Source organism: Peromyscus leucopus, chromosome 7 (assembly GCF_004664715.2).
Source record: "Peromyscus leucopus breed LL Stock chromosome 7, UCI_PerLeu_2.1, whole genome shotgun sequence".
Lineage (NCBI taxonomy): Eukaryota > Metazoa > Chordata > Mammalia > Rodentia > Cricetidae > Peromyscus > Peromyscus leucopus.
The window spans coordinates 30,038,008-30,054,163 of NC_051069.1; positions in this window are offsets into that span (position 1 = coordinate 30,038,008).

Genomic DNA, 16,156 nt, shown 5'->3' on the forward strand with positions numbered 1-16,156 from the left:
ACAGTCTCTCACTGAACCTGGAGCTGGCCATTGGATCTGCCTGTCTCCTTCCTGGCAACGGGACTACAGACAAAGACATGACATCTGGCTGTTGCCTGGTGCTAGGGATTGAACCCAGGGCCTCCTGCTTGCAGGCAAACACTTGGCCCACTGAGCCATCTCACAGCCCCCAGCTGTGACTTGTAACAGAGAGGGAATGTAGGTGCTAAGAGGACCCTGGCTTCAGCCCATCACAGGGCTGGAGCTTTTGAGATTGGCCAGTCTCTTCTTCTACCCCCACTTCTTGGAGAAAGCTAACATCTCACTAGAACACAGTTGCTGGAGGTTTCCCTGTGCCCGTGGCCCTGAGAAAGTACACACGCTGGCCTTAGGTACCTCCTCAAAGCAGGTCGGAAGCTGCTTGGGGTCCCTGGGCCAGAGACATGGCAATAAAAGGAATCTGAGCAATGGCAGCCAGGTGGAGGGTCCTCAGAACCCAAACACTTCTCTCTCCCCCTCCTCTACAGTAAGTTTGCGGTGTGACTCAGAAAAACCTGCACACCTTCTCAGAGCCGGGTCATATGGAATAACCTCCAAAATGAGGCAGTACAGTGTGAGTCTCGGATGACTCTAGAGACATGAGAAATGCCAAGCTCTCTTCCTCCCTTAGCCCCCAGGCAAGCACCAGAACCTTCTGTTCTTACAGGACATCTGGAAACAGCTGCCTCCACAGAGTACAGGAATGCCCCAATCCCCTTAGTGATGGGTGGATTGGGGTAGACTGTGAGTGTGGCTGGAGAATAAGGTTCTGAGGTGTGTGCAGGGGGAGGGTCCCCTTTTCCTTTCCCTCAAATGCAGGTTAAACCTGGGGAACCACACCCCTTGACTCAAGAGGCTGACAACTAATCCTTTGTTATCATAGCATGGGAACAGGGCAGACACACTTGGCTCACAAAGCAGCTAGAGCTAAGAAGAGGTGTGTGTGTGTGTGTGTGTGTGTGTGTGTGTGTGTGTGTGTGTGTGTGTGTTGGAGGTGGAAGTGCTGGCCTGTTCTTGTCCTGGAGCCTCACGGAAATCCCTCTTATCTGAACTCACTGATGGCTTACCTAAGAAATTCTAAGGATTTCTGGGTTGGGGAACCTATTGTCAAAAAGCCAGACCCAAATCTATGTAATGGCTCAGGGTTGTCTTAGCCATTTGGAGGTAGAGGCAGAAAGATTGCCACAACTTTGACTCTAGCTTGGTCTACATATTAAGTTCCAGGACCCCCCAAAAAAAAAAATCCAAACAAAACAAAATGAAAATGAAAAAGAGGGCTGGAGAGATGGCTCAGGGGTTAAGAGTGCTGACTCTTCTTCCAGAGGACCCTGGTTCAATTCCCAGCACCCACATGGTGGCTCACACCTGTCTGTAACTCCAGTTTCAGGGGACCCCGACACCCGTGGCAAAAACACAAATGCACATAAAAATAAAATAAAATATATTTTAAAAAAAAAGAAAATGAAAAAGAAAAAATGGAAAGGCAGAGAAGAGAGGGATGGGAAGGGAGGGAAGGGGGAGGGAAGGGGGGGAGAGAGAAGGGGAGGGAAAGGGAGGGGAGGGCAGGCCAGGCCAGTGTCACTGCACTGCACTCTTGCCTGAGGTCTAGAAGAAGCAGGGGAAATGAAGAGGCCGTCCTTGTCTTCTGGTGGAGACATGCCCCCTCCTCATCCCCTGAGAGTCCCCCTCATCCTGAGAGGCCAGATGAGGAGGATGGAAAAGGGGAAGAAGAGCAAATAAAAGACAGAAGTAAAGCCCCCGGGTTCCCTATGATCCAAAGGCTGCTCTGGTCCTTGGAGTTCATACACCTGCCTCCCAGAGATCCGGGAAGTCCTCTGAGCCTTAGGATAAGTAGATACACAGACCCAGACCAAAAACAAAACAGAAACAAAACAAAAAACCTCAAACCCACCGTCCAAACAAAACGAAACATCTGTGGGTAGGTGGATGGATGAAAGAAATGGAAAGATGAATATGGATGGATGGATGGATGGATTGCTAAACAAATAAATAATCGATAAAATAATTGGGGAAAGAGGTAAGAGGAGGGTGGGGAGAGGAAGGAGTGGATACAGACAGTTTGCAGGTGAGTGAGTGCCTTGCAGAGGTTTGCCAGGGGGGCAAAAGGAGAAAGCCCTGGCCCTTGGAGCTTGCTGCTTCCTCCCGCTCTGCTGCCTCCATCGTGAGGTGTCAGTCAGCCGCTCATCCCTCAAGATGCTGACAGCAGCACCCGGTGCTCTCATGAGCCAGTAGGAGCCTGCTCTAACACATCCCAGGCCCCGGGCTGGTGGACGGATGGTGGAGGTGCACAGATGGACCGGAGGAAGGTAGATAGATGGCAGATCCTGGGGTAAGCCTTTCTCGGTTGTCCTAAGGGAGGGGAAGCAGGTTCAAAAGCTTCAGTGTACATGGGGAAGAGATGCCATTCTCTCTCCCAAGAGACGTTCCCTCTGATCTGAGGCCTCAGTCCAAGCACCTGCTTATCCTTCAGAGACATCTAGCTCAGACCTGCCTAAGTTGGTTAGTGCTGGTTCATTTCCCACCTACTCCTGAGCACTACTGTGCACCTGGCCTTGAACAGGGACCCATCACCCAGACAGGAATGATGAGTTCTTGAACTGTACTGGGCAGCTTGCAGTGTCATAGGAAAAGAATGAAGGAATCCATTCAAATTTGGGGTGAATGGCTCATAAGAGAACAAGTACAAGGGGGCTAGGGATGCCCAGAGGAAGGAGAGCTCAGGCCGTCCTGAAAGTGACCTCTTACCCACCAGGTTGAGCAGGTTCCGGGTCCTGCTCAAAGCACCCTCCCTGCCCACCAGGCATCTTCAGTTTCCCTAACAGGTGTCTGCAGAGCTGAACCAAGGAGGTGAGGCTCAAGCTGGGACTGGAACTCAGTAGGAAGGTGCTTGTCTAGTGGGCGTGAAACCCTAGGTTCCGTCCTCAGTGTAAACTGGGCATGGTGGTGTAAGCCTGTAATCCCAGAACTCAGGAGGTGGCAGAGGAAGGATCAGAAGTTCAAGGTCTTTCTCAGCTACTTGGGGAGCTCAAGGCTAGCCTGGACTATGTGAAGCTCCCACACGGAGGTGACAGAAGGACTCAGAGAAAGGTGACTACTCCTTCACTCTCCCAGGCTTCCCACTGATTCGACATTTGTGCCCACCCGAGGGCTTGACGACACCCAAGCGCCTCTCTTCCCTCGGCAGCCTAGAAAAGGTCACTTCCTGAGAGCCCTCAGAACCTATGTGTCACACACAAACTGCGAAAGGGCCCCAAGGACCAAAGCAAAAGGACTTTTGTATTTTAAAAAGTCTTAAAAGAAAGGAAAGGGACCAGGGGTGGACCTCCTCTGCTGTTCATTGTCCATTATTTTTTTCCCCCCGGAGCTGAGGACTGGACCCAGGGCCTTACACTTGCTGGGCACTTGCTCTACCACTGAGCTAAATCCCCAAACCTCATCGCCCATCTTATCCTGTCCTCCCTCTGGTCTAGCTTCAAGCCTATAGTAGAGCAGAAGTCAATGCTGGACTCTCCCTCCTGGCTTCCAGAGAAGTATCCTTTTGGAGCAGAGGTGATTTGTGCGTCTTCCCCTTGGCTGTCTCAGGACAAATGCCAATCTGCCCTGTCTGCCAGCCCCCACAGGGCTGCCTACTCCCACACCCACCTGCAGCTGGCCCTGGACTCCTCACAAAGTCCTTTCAAAGCGGGCCTCCCTCCTGCAAGTCTTGATTCAGTGGGTGGAGCAATCTCCTCAGCCCACGTTTGGTGGCCTAACTGCAGCTGACTCTGCCATTAATCCTTCTGTCATGAACTAAGGAAACCCCTTTAAAAGGAAGAGTCTCCTCCACCTTCCTGGGAACCCAGGATGGGAGGGGAGTGGCCACAGGGCCCATCCTCTTGCCTCTGGACAAGACTACCTAGAAAGCCTTTTATGTGTGTGTCTCTTAAAGGATGACAGACCCTTAAAAACGTGGGAGGAAAACATTGCTGTCTTCCCCAGCCACTCATTCCAAGCTCTGGGGCCATCTTTGCTTCAGGCAGTTCTTCTTTGAATCTAGCTGCAGTACACTTGTGCAGGTGGAGTGGGGGACCCCAAGTTTCGGCTCCTGTGAAAGTGAGCTAAGTAGCCATCAAGGCTCTGAGAGAAGGGTCCGGGCCAGTCTTAATACAGCTGTGGTTTTGACGTAGGGGTCGCTGTTTCCTTCTGTTCTGTCTGGTTTTCATCTATGTCTTCTTAGTCTTTTTTTGGTTTTGAGACAAGGTAGTCTCACTCTGTAGCCCAGGCTGTCCAGGAACTCAGGGTCCCTCCCACCTTACCCTCCTGAGGGCTGAAATCACAGGTGTGCATCGCCAGGCCCAGAAATCAGCTGACTGTAAATAAAGACTACCCTAGATGATGCAATGTGTCTCCTCTCATGAGTCCAAAGGCCGGAAGTGCTAAAGACATGAGCTTCCCAAAGAAGATGCGGTCCAGCCCGAGGCTGCGACAGAGCTCTTGCCGTATCACCCTGCCTTGCAGGCGTCCACGGCACAGCCACTGGGCAACTGGTGGGGATGGGGCCCTCCGTGAATTCACGCCTATGCTCTTGGTTCTGAGTTGGTTTGGGCTCCTGATTCCTTTCTCTGGGCCTGAGCTGTTTTCTGAAGAGACCAGGGCTGTGCTCAGGGCCTGTGTGAGAGCAAGGAGTTGGGGGCAGGGCGGGGTGGGGGATAGGAGTGGGTGGGGGCAGAGCTTGGGTGAAGGAACCTAGAACCTGCATTTTACCTCATTTAATTTTGTTCTATTGTACTTTACTTACCCCAGGCTGGCCTTGATTTTATCACACAGCCATGCTGACCTTGTACTTGTGACAATCCTCTTGCCTCGGTCTCCCGAGTTCTGGTTTGCAGCCATGTTCCACCAAGCCCGACAAGGGATTGTTTCAGTGGGTAGATTCGGGCAAATTACTTATCTTTCTGAGGCAGTTTCCTTATCTACAAAGTGAGGCTGAGCCGAGATGCCCAGAAGGACTGCTGGAGCTTAAGGAGGCTAGCTCTGGCTACAGATGCACAAGAGCCCATAGCAGGTTGCTATTTCCTTACAGAGGATCCAGGCAAGGTTCTCCTCCTGGAAAAGCCATGGGGAAGGGCTGAGGAGGGCGAGTGACCCGTCCCCTCCCCTGTGAGTGGCTGGGGAGGGCAAGGCTTGCCACCTCTGCTGCTGGCCCTCCTCCAGAGTACATCCAGGTAGCTGGGAGCCCTGAAGTTCTGTGATTATAGGGCTGTGTCCTGAAATTTAGACAAGGGCAACAAAAATAATTAGAGACTTGGAAAACAGGACCTGAGAGGAAAGAGTTAAAGGCACTGGGATTGTTTAGCCTGGAGAGGAGCCACATGCATAATAACCCCCTTCTGAAGGAAGGCTGGGCCGGGCTTCCCTCTCCCCCTCTAGACTAACTGCAGCTAGTGGGATTGAAGTCAGACAGCTAGCTGAAGACGGCCTTGCCTCAGAGCATCACACCACTGGAGTGCCTGCCGGTGGGGGTGGATGCTCAGGGTGGAAAATGGATTAGACAACATTTCCTCCTTGACATTCGGACTCTAGATCTTTATTTTGTAGGATTGTGAGAGAAAGGAGGAAAGAGAGCAACTTTTAGGAGAGCGAGTTCCTGGCAGTGAGGCAGGGACGGTAACAGAGAAGGGAAGTACGGTGGCAGGGGCAGGAAGTGGCTGACACATTTCCTCCACACACCGGAAGTAGAGTCGAGAATAAAAGTGTTTGAAAGTACAAGCTGAACAGATATGAGGGGGGTAGGGAGAGATTGGAACAGCAGTCAGGGAACCGTGGGATGTCCCCCAGAGAGGCCTAGAGGTCACAAGGGGCCACAAATAGACGCATGGAGTCCCTGTTGGCTCCTCAGAGCCCCCAAAGGCACCTTCTAGCCCTTCCTGGGACAACTGCCCAGGTGTAAGAAGGTACACTTCCGAGGAAGGCCAGGAAGGGGACATTTTGTCCTGATCCTGCCGTTCAGCCAGTCCCAGCCTACCCCGACTCAGCTTGTCCATCGTTGCTGGTGCTCTTGAAGAAACAGAACCAGACACTGCTTTGGGTTTGGTGCATACTCTCTGCCACGAACTTTGTATCAACCTAGCCCTGATTGCAAAACTGCCTGCTACAAAACACAGGTAAGGAATCAGGGGCCCAGAGATGACAAAACAACCCTCCCAAAGTCACACAGCAGCCAGGACTCAGTCAGAGTCATTCACCCAGGCCATCTGAACTTTTCTCTTAACCATGAGAGGACAGTATCTCCATCTTACAAAAAGAAAAAAAAAATGGAAATTAAGAGTGAGAAATTGGACTGAAGAAATGGCTCAGAGGTTAAGAGCACTGGCTGGTCTTCCAGAGGTCCTGTGTTCAATTCCCAGCAACCACAACCATCTGTAATAAGATCTGGTGCCCTCTTCTGGTCTGCAGGCATATATGTAGGCAGAACACTGTATACACAATAAACAAATAAAATCTTTAAAAAAAAAAAAAAAGGTGAGAAATTGAGCTGTCACCCTCACTCCCTGAGTGAGGGCCCAGCTCCGAGCTTGCACATTCCTCCCTCAGGTGGAAGGGAAAATCCCTGCAGGGCCCCCAGTAGGTGACAAGAATAGCTAGAAATCTCACCACAAATGGCATTATCAGCATAGGTGCAGTGTTTACCAGATCCAAAGGCCACACTAAGCCTCGGCTGCACTCATCTCAATCCAGCCTCTCCTGGTAAGAAGTGGATGGGGTTTTTGTTGTTGTTGTTGTTTTTCATTCTCCTCATTTTAAATATGAGGAAATAGACAGAGGTTAGGAACAGGCCCAAGGTCACTAGGTTAATAGCTAGCAGAACTGGGTTTGAACTGCACGTAATCCAGCCCCGGAACTTTCTCTTTAATCCCCTAAACTCTGCTCGTGATTTGTCCTCCTGACTGGGCAGGCCAGGAGTACTCTGTGAAGTGGCTAGCAGGCCTTCTGTAACTCCACATTCCTCCAGCAGCCCAGTGTGGGAGGCCTCTGCACCCCACCCATCCCAGGGCTGCCCAGTGCCCTTCTATCTCAGCTCAGGAATGTGGGGTCCTCCTCCTCTGGTATCTGTGAGGTCAGACTCTCCCTCCAACAAGGCCTGGCTCCCTGGCTCTGTGCTTCTCTGAGGACATTGCTGTACCCAGGGCCAGCACCAGAACCAGGGCCACAACCAAAAAACATGACCCAGATACAGAGACAGAGTCCCAGAATTCCCCAGAAGACAAAGAAAACAGAGGAGCAGGTGAGCCACAGAGGCAGAGGCGGGCGTCGCATGTCAGGGCCAGCTCCTCCTGAGTCACTGCCCAGCCCAAGCTTTGGTGGGGTAGGGTGGGGTGGGAAGGGCTGAGGGGATGGGAAGATGGGGAGTGGGTGGGGGATAGGAGGGTAGGGGCACCCAGATGGGAGATGGGTGAGGGCTAGGCACTGACTCTGCTTTACCCACTCCAGGAAAGGCCAGATCTGAGTGAGCACAAACTCTGAACGCTGAGCTGAGAAAGGATGGGCATGGCCAGTGCTGGCGGGGAGGCTGTGGGCATCCCAGGCTTCATCTCAGGCCGAGCCTCCCTCTACCCGAAGAGTCTAACCACCTGCCTGCTGGCTGTTCCTAGGGAGCCCCGGCCCAGGAGAGCTGACCCCACCGCCTCACAGGCTGAGTCCAGGCCTGTTTACCCACTTTGGGTCTTAGCTTCATTGGTGTTTTGTCTAGAAGGACGTGACCTGCCCACCCCAATCCATGCTGTATACGAGACCTCTTGATGTGCCCCACAGCCTCCCCAAGCACCCCAGGAGCTACCTGGCAACACTGTACCATAGCCCTCTGTGTTATGCCACTTCCCTTACCAGCTCTGTGGCCACAGGACCTAACAGTGCCTAGCAAGCAGCAGGTGCTCGTTAAGCATCGTTAACAATAACCTGGTTGGCAGAGAGAAGAGTGCAGAGGATCAGCGTCTCATGAGACTGTCCCCGGCTGCTGCATGGCAAGAAAAACCAGAGTGCAAGGGCTGGGATGCTGACAGAGAAGAGAGGCTGTCACCCAAGTCTGTCTGAACAGGAGCCAGGGCGGTGTAGAAGGTTGGGCGGGGTAGGGTGGCTTCTGCCGGGAGATGAACCAGGTCTCAGGGCTGGGAACCAGAATCAAATTTCCCCTAATCTGAGAGTTTTCGGGGAAGCCACATAGAGCCAACAAGTGTGAGCCACACAGCCTGTCCATCCTGTTACAGGTTGCTTGGCTTTCCGACAATGAGGCCTGGACGTCACCAGCCTCTTCCGGAGGACACACGCCAGGCTCAGATGAGCAGAGTGCAAAGGAAGGGGGAAGACAGAGCCTCAAAGGGGCCCCAAGCCCCCCCATCTCCCCTAAAAATAGGCATCTTTGTCATGGTGCCACCCTGGTGGACAAAGGACCGACCGTAGGGAAAAGGCAACGAAGGTTCAAGGCAGGAGCTAGGCAGCTAGAAAATACTGGAAAGAGTGTCAGGTCCTGTGGTCACACCTGTAATCTCAGCACTCAGTGACTGAGGCAGGGGGACACCTGGAGTAGAGGACAGCCTGGCCTAGATAGTGAGACCCTGCCTCAAAACAAACGAAAAGGAACGGGAGGGAAGAAAAAGGAGGGGGAAGACAACGTAAAGAACTCAGCCGGAAGGATGAAGAAGAGCGCAGCAGAGAGAGCAGGAGCCTGGGGAAGGGGGAGAGGAAGGCAAGTCAGAGCGCACAGACTTCACAACGTTCTCCACAGCCTTCCAAACCTTTCCCAACCTTCGCGGGAACTCAAAACAGCCCCTCAAGGTGCAATTATCCTTTTCTTCCCCTTTATTTTATTTCACTTTTTATTACAGAAAACTTGAAAAACACACAAAGTAAACATAATAGTCTAATTGGAATCCCTGTGTGCCCATCACCGGCTTCAACAACCATCACAATGCGCCATTCCCGCGTTGCTATAATTTCACCCACTCAATTCTCATTCTTTTTTTTTTTTTTTTTTTGACATAGCTTTTCTAGGAAAATTTACATACATAAAATGTACAAATATTAGCTGTGTGGTGCTGATAAGTGTTTATATCCAAGTGCCCACATCTCCGTCATAACACGGTACGTTACCACCTTACTGGGAAATTCTCTTTCTTTCTCAAGCCATCCCACTGCCTACCTCCATTCCAAACTAACGCCATCTCCAACTATGGGTTTGCTTTGCCTCCCCTCGATCTTGGAGTAGGTAGAATTACACAGCAAGCTTCCTCACAGGCTTGCTTTGTTCCCGGGCATCACATCCTGGTGACTCACCCATCTTATGTCCGTAGCTTTTTATTCCTCTAGATGAGGACATTGGAATTCATCTCAAAGTTCTGCTGCTGGTAAACATTTGGGTTGTTTCCAGGCATGACTATTGTGTATAAGGCTCCTGTGAACATTAGTCTTTGTGGGCATGCTTTCTTTTCTCCTGGGTAAATACCCAGAAGTGGAGTCACTGCGTCAAACAGTGTGTGTGTTTAACTTGAAAAGAAACAGACAGAAACTGGCCAGATGGTTCGGCAGGAAGAGGCACTTGCTGCCAAACCTGAGAACCTGAGCTTGGTCCCCGAGACTTAGGTGATAAAAGGAAACTGACTCCTGCAACTTGTCCTCTCACCTCCCAGTGAACACCGTGGGGCTTGCGGGTGCCCTTGCACTGTTTTTGCTCATTCACACATACGCAACACACAAATAAATAAGGAAGGAAGAGTCAAATCTTTTGCAGAAGTGGCTCTCCCATGTGACATTCCCGCCAGTGCGTGTACACATTCAGCTTTTGTAGTCTCGCCAACTTCTTATTTATAGACTTTTCCTTTTTTTTCTTTTCTTTTTTTTTTTTTTTTTTTTGGTTTTTCGAGACAGGGTTTCTCTGTGTAGCTTTGCGCCTTTTCCTGGAACTCATTTGGTAGTCCAGGCTGGCCTCGAACTCACAGAGATCCGCCTGCCTCTGCCTCCCGAGTGCTGGGATTAAAGGCATGCGCCACCACCGCCCGGCCTTCTTTTCTTAAAACAACAAAAAATTATTTTTATTTTATGTGTGTGACTGTTTGCTTGCGTATATGTCTGTGTACCATGTATGTGCCCGGTGCTGGAGGAGACCAGAAGAAGCATCAGATCCTCTAGAACTGGAATTACAGATATCTGTGTCATCATGTGAGTGCTGAGGATGAACCAGGGCCCCCTACAAGGACAGCCAGTGTTCTTTCTTAACCACTGAGCCATCTCTCCAGCCCTGTAGGCTTTTTTTAATGCAGCCACCAGGAGGTCTGTGGTGATCTCTCATAGTTGCCTAATGACTAATGAGGTCAAGTGCCTATGTGCATATGTTTTCCTTTGTGTGTGAAGACTCTCTTGAACTCTTTTACCCATTTTTAACAGGGTTACTTGACTTTTTAGGGGGGTGCATATATGTATTTGTACATATATATTTGCATGTGGGTGTGCACATGTGAAGGGTCTCTGTCAGGGGTCTTCCTGGATCACTCTCCACCTTCTTTTCTGAGGTAAGTGAGCCTGGAGCTCACTGATTGGCTATACTGGCTGGTCAGTGAACCCTTGGGATTCCCTTATCTCTGCATCCTGGAGCTGGGGTTTTAGCCAAGTACAGTCATGCGCAGTCCTCACATGGGTGTTGGGAGTCCGAAAGCGGTCCTCACACTTAGGTGGTGAGTCCTTTATCCCCTGAGCTGTCACCATAGTTCCTTGCTTGAATTCTTGCATCCTTATTATGATTAATGTTATTAGTGCTTAGGATGGACCCCAGTGTTTCACATGTGCTGAATTTCACCACAGAGCTCTGCCTCAGCCCCTTCCACTGAATGAGAGGACTTTGTTGCATATTTTGGTAGCAACAAGTCCTTTTCAGACATGCTTTATGGATCTTTTCTTTAAATCTGTGGCTTGCCTGTTGAGTTTCTTAATAGTATGCTTTTTTAGACTTATTAAAGCATACTTCACATAAGTTATATAAAATTATATAAGTCAGAACGTACATAAACCAACTTAAAGCATGCCAACCAAAGAGCTTTTAACCAATGTATTCACTCATGAGAAGCAGCGTACAGAAGTCTTCATCACTCCAGAAAACTCCTTTGGGCCGCTAGCAGGCTCCGGACATCACTGACCTGCTTTCTGACTTTAACTTTTCTAGACTTTCATGTCAGTGGGGACTCGGAGACTGTCATCTTCTCTGCCCGAACTCTTTCTCTGACATAATGTCTTGAGAGCCATCCAGGCTTTTGTTATTCGTTCCTTTTCCATGTCCATCCCTGGATGAACCATGACCGATCTATCTATTCAACTCCTGATGGACACTTGGTCTTTGTTCCAGTTTGAAGTTGTTATATTAACTGCCATGAACAAGCCGGGCATGGTGGCTCATGCCTGTAATCCCAGCACGTGGGAAGCTGAGGCAGGAGGTTTGCCCCAAGCCGCAGTAGGTTACGGAGTGAGTTTCCAGACCAGTCTGGGCTATAAAGTATGACCCTGTCTCAAAAACAAAAAGAAGAGGAAAAAATAAGAAAAAGAGAAGGAAGAATGGAAGGAAAGAAAGGAGAGAAGAAAGGACAGAAGTTAAATGAAGGAAGGAGAGGAAGGAAGGGGGGAAAGAATGAAGGGGAAGAAAGAAAAAATGGAAAAGAAAAACCATACTATGAAGAATTACAGAAATGTCTTTTTTCCTTTATTCCATTTTCACGCGTGTGGCATATGCATGTGTGTATGTATGTCTGCATGTTGTGGGTGCACACGTGTGGGTGTGAGGGCACATGGTGTGTGCACATGCCTATGGAGGCCTGAGGATGATATCAGGACTCATCATCCTTGATCCACTCCTCCACTTTCTTCATTGAGCCAGGGCCTCTCAATCAAACCCAGAGCTCTCAGACATGGCTAGTCTTCCTAGTCTGCTTGTTCAGGGATCCCCAGCCTCCACTTTCTGAGCATGGAACTGCAGGCTGGCTATCACACCCACTCAGCATAAACATGGATTCTGGGCAACCAAACACCTGTCCTCACACGTCTGCAGCTAATGCTTTAACCACGGAGTCACCTTTCTGGTCCCCAGACATGTATGGTTTTTCATTTCTTATGGGTGGATCCTTTGCTCACAGAACCCTGTAAGCAACCTTCAGACTGTTTTCCAGGGTGGCCACGCTGTCTTGCATCCCTCCAACAAGAGTTTTTGTTTCCCATCTTGCCCACACAGGGTTTAATCAGTCTTATCCTACTGTGGCCATTCTAGGCGTGTACAGCACCTCTGTGTGATGGCGGTGCACGTGCACCTAGTAATCAAGGACATTGAGCTTCTGCTGTCTGCTCACCATTATTGGCTCAGCATCTCTCTACCTTTGGCCCAGTTCTTACACAGGCCGTTTGTGTTCTTATTGAGTGGGAAAAGGAGGTGCTGGTATATATTCTAGACCCAAGTCCCTTAGTGAGACGCAGATTTTGCAAATATTTTCAGCCCCCATTATGGCTTCTCTTTCCACTTTCAGAACCATGTCTTCTAAAAATTGGATTTCCATTTTGATAAAATCTAAAATATTCATTTTTTTTTCTTATAGGAGTTGTCAAGTTGTGCTTTCTACATTAAAAAAAAAATCTTGGCTAACCTTAGGTTTCTTGGTTTTGGTACAAGACAACCCCCCCCCCCAATTGTCCATGGACTTCCAGTCTCTACAGCACCCTTTGTTAAAAAACACTTGCTGAAAAAAAAGTATTTTCCCCCATTAAATTACAATGTCATCTTTATGAAAAACCCATTCACTATATTTACACAAATCTATTTCCAAACTCTCTTCCTCTCTTCCAGTGATCTAAGTAACTTTTCTATGTCATAAAACTACCTTACAACAGCCCAGGTATTAAAATACGGCATTAAGTTCATTAAGCTTCTACTTCTCTCCCCAAAGTCAGAAGTTCAAAATTCCTTTTATGACTCAAGGCAGGTCTGTATTCCTTCTAGGTTTTAACTGAGAATCTATCCCGCCCCCCTCTTGTTAGCCCAGGCTGAGCTCAAACTTGATACACAGTCAAAGATGACCTTGAACTCTCCACCCTCCCACCTCCATCTCCCAAGTGCTAGAGTTGCAAGTGTGTGCTACCACATCCGGCTCCCAAGATTCTGTGAATCAAACCCAGGGCTTTGCACCTGCTAGGTAAACATTCTACCACTCGACCTACAACCCCAGCCTTTGTTGTTACTGTTTTTTGCAAGACAGGACTACATCCTTGTAGTCCAGATTGGTCTGGAACTCACAGTAGCCCTCCTGCTCAGCATCCCAAGTGCTGGGATTCTGGGTGTGAATTACCACACCCAGCTAAGTTTCATGTATTCTGGACAAAAATGTTCAATTATTTCTTCACCAGTTGTGGAAGATGTTCTCTTCTCCACAGAATTTCTTTGATACCTCTGTCTAAATTCAATCAACTATGTGTAGTGCCAGCCTATGTCTAGAACTCCTATTGTTTCATGGATCTGTCTCTTCATCTGCCAATACAACCCCATCTCAGCTTCCGTAGCTTTATTTACGATCTTAAAGCAAACCTGTCACTCATCCTTCCAGATCTGTCTTCCTTTTTTATGTATATTTTGGTTATTTATACTTCCATATGTTTTCAAAATAAACCTACCAGAAAGACTCCCAGGAGTATGACTAGAATTACATTAAATCTATAGATTAATTTGTCAAAATTTATCTTCTTGATGTCTTCCCAATCATAAACAGCATATCTCTCTGTTTGCTTGACTCTTCTTGGTTTCATTCAGTCATTTTGATGATTTTCTTCTGAGCACAGTTCCTACATATCTTTGTTAGAGACATTCCGGACTATTTCGGTGTGTATAATACTATTGTCACTGAAATATTCCCTGTCTAGTCAATGGCTTTTCTGACCACCAGCATGTATGACCACAGCTTGTTTGTATATAATGACCTAGTATCCTGCAACCTTGCTAATTTAACTTATTGATCCTAATAAGATTTCTAGCCTCCTAAATCATCAAGCCATGTGTTAACATACAGTTTAATTTCTGCCCATGCTATCTATTTCTTTTTCCTGCCTTGTTCTGGAGGCTATGAGTGCTAGCGTATTTTGCAACAGCGTAACAAATGTAAACATCCTGTTAGTTTTTCCTGAGCTGTGACTCATGGGTTAGGGATTTTACCAGTAATGATGACTTTAGCTATATTTTTAAATAAATACCCTTTATCAGACCAATTGCATTTTTATAGCTTCCCAAAGTTTTGAATGGATGGAATTTTTTTCAAATGGTTTTTGAACACTTACTAGATCCAGTCAGGATCCAGCTTAACCTGACTACAGCCACTGTGATTTTAACTACCATTCTGTCTGCCAAGCAACTTTGGCATACATTCCACATGCTGGAAGATAAACAAAGTCATTAAGAGTCAGCCCAAGTAGTCCATGCCAGGCCTAGTTTGTTGCTTACCCAATACGTGCCATGTTCATAGGTTTTGAGAAAGCCCAGGTACATTTCCATTGGTTGTGACCCTGCTTTGTCCAACTTGGTTACAAGAATCTTCAAGTTACAAGAATCTTCGTTTGCTGCCGTGCAAGACACACTTATAAGGGGCTGGAGAGATGGCTCAGCGGTTAAGAGCACAGGCTGCTCTCCAGAGGCCCCGAGTCAGTTCCCAGCACCCACATGGCAGTTCATGTCTGTCTGTAACTCCATTTCCAGGGGATCTGACACCCTCACACAGACAGACACACATGCAGGTGAAAAAAAAAAACAATGAACATAAAATAAAAATTAATTAATTAATTAACAAAAAGACACACTTTGTGCAACCCCCCTCTTTCTTCAGGCTCTCCAAGCCATTTGCCTTTCACAGCTAGTTCTTATACACAGACTTTTCTAAAACAAATAGTAAGACTTTTCACTTTGATCCTGTAAGGAAGGTGGGTTACAGTAACTACTCTAAACATTTAATTCGATATGGACTGTTTGCAAGGACAATGTCCTACTTATGAAGGAGAGAGTCCTGCTTCTGATTTTCTTGTCTTACTTTATGTTGGTGGGAAATATATATATCAGTCCAAATTCTGAGTTCTGATCTTCTCCTGGGCTATTGGCATCCAGTACCACAGTTTTCTATGACAATGGGCAACCTTGGAGAGCTGCGTTCCCCAGTCAGCCACTAGGATCACAAGAAGAAGTAGCCAGCATTCTGATGGGCAGCCGCTGTGTTATTAAGCCACCATGGTCGGTAGGTTAAGTATATCAAATATATTTTGTTTTGTTTTGCTTTTTGTCCTGGGTTTATTTGGTTGGTTGGTTTTGATTTGAGATTGTTTGCTTTATTGGAGCTTGAACTTAGGACTTCAGTCATGCTAGGTAAATGTTCTACCCTGACATATAGCCCCAATTCAAATGCTTTTTGGGGGGAGGAGTATAGGGTTTCTCTGTGTAGCCTTGGCTGTCCTGGAACTCACTCTGTAGACAGACCAAGCTGGCTTCAAACTCAGAGATCCACCTCCTTCTGTCTCCTGAGTGCTAGGATTAAAGGTGTGGGCCATCACCACCCAGCTTCAAATGCATTCTTGGATTATAATTTCCAATTTGTGGTTGAGCTATTGGATGAAAATCCACTATGGAGACTGGGAAGATGGCTCAGTTGGTAAAGTGGACCCCTGAAGTTCATGGGCCACTTAGTGTAGCAGAATTGGTGAACTTCAAGTTCAGTGAGAGACACTGCATGAGAGCAGAAAATGAAATGTGAGCAATCGACTCCACCAACATACACACACACACACACACACACACACACACACACACACACACACAAATAAAAAGTGTTAAGAGCCCCATTGTTTGTGTATTGCTGGATTTAGTTTGAAATTAAATAATATAACTTGGCTGAGTGTGGTGGTGCACTCCTCTAATTCTATCACTTAGGAGGAAAAGCAGGCAGATCTCTGTGAATTCAAGACTAGCCTGGTCTACATAGTAAGTTCCAGGATATCTAGGGCTATGTAAAAACACCCTGTCTCTAAAAACAGCAACAACAAAGACAAATATAATATATAATAATAATAAATTATATATATGCCT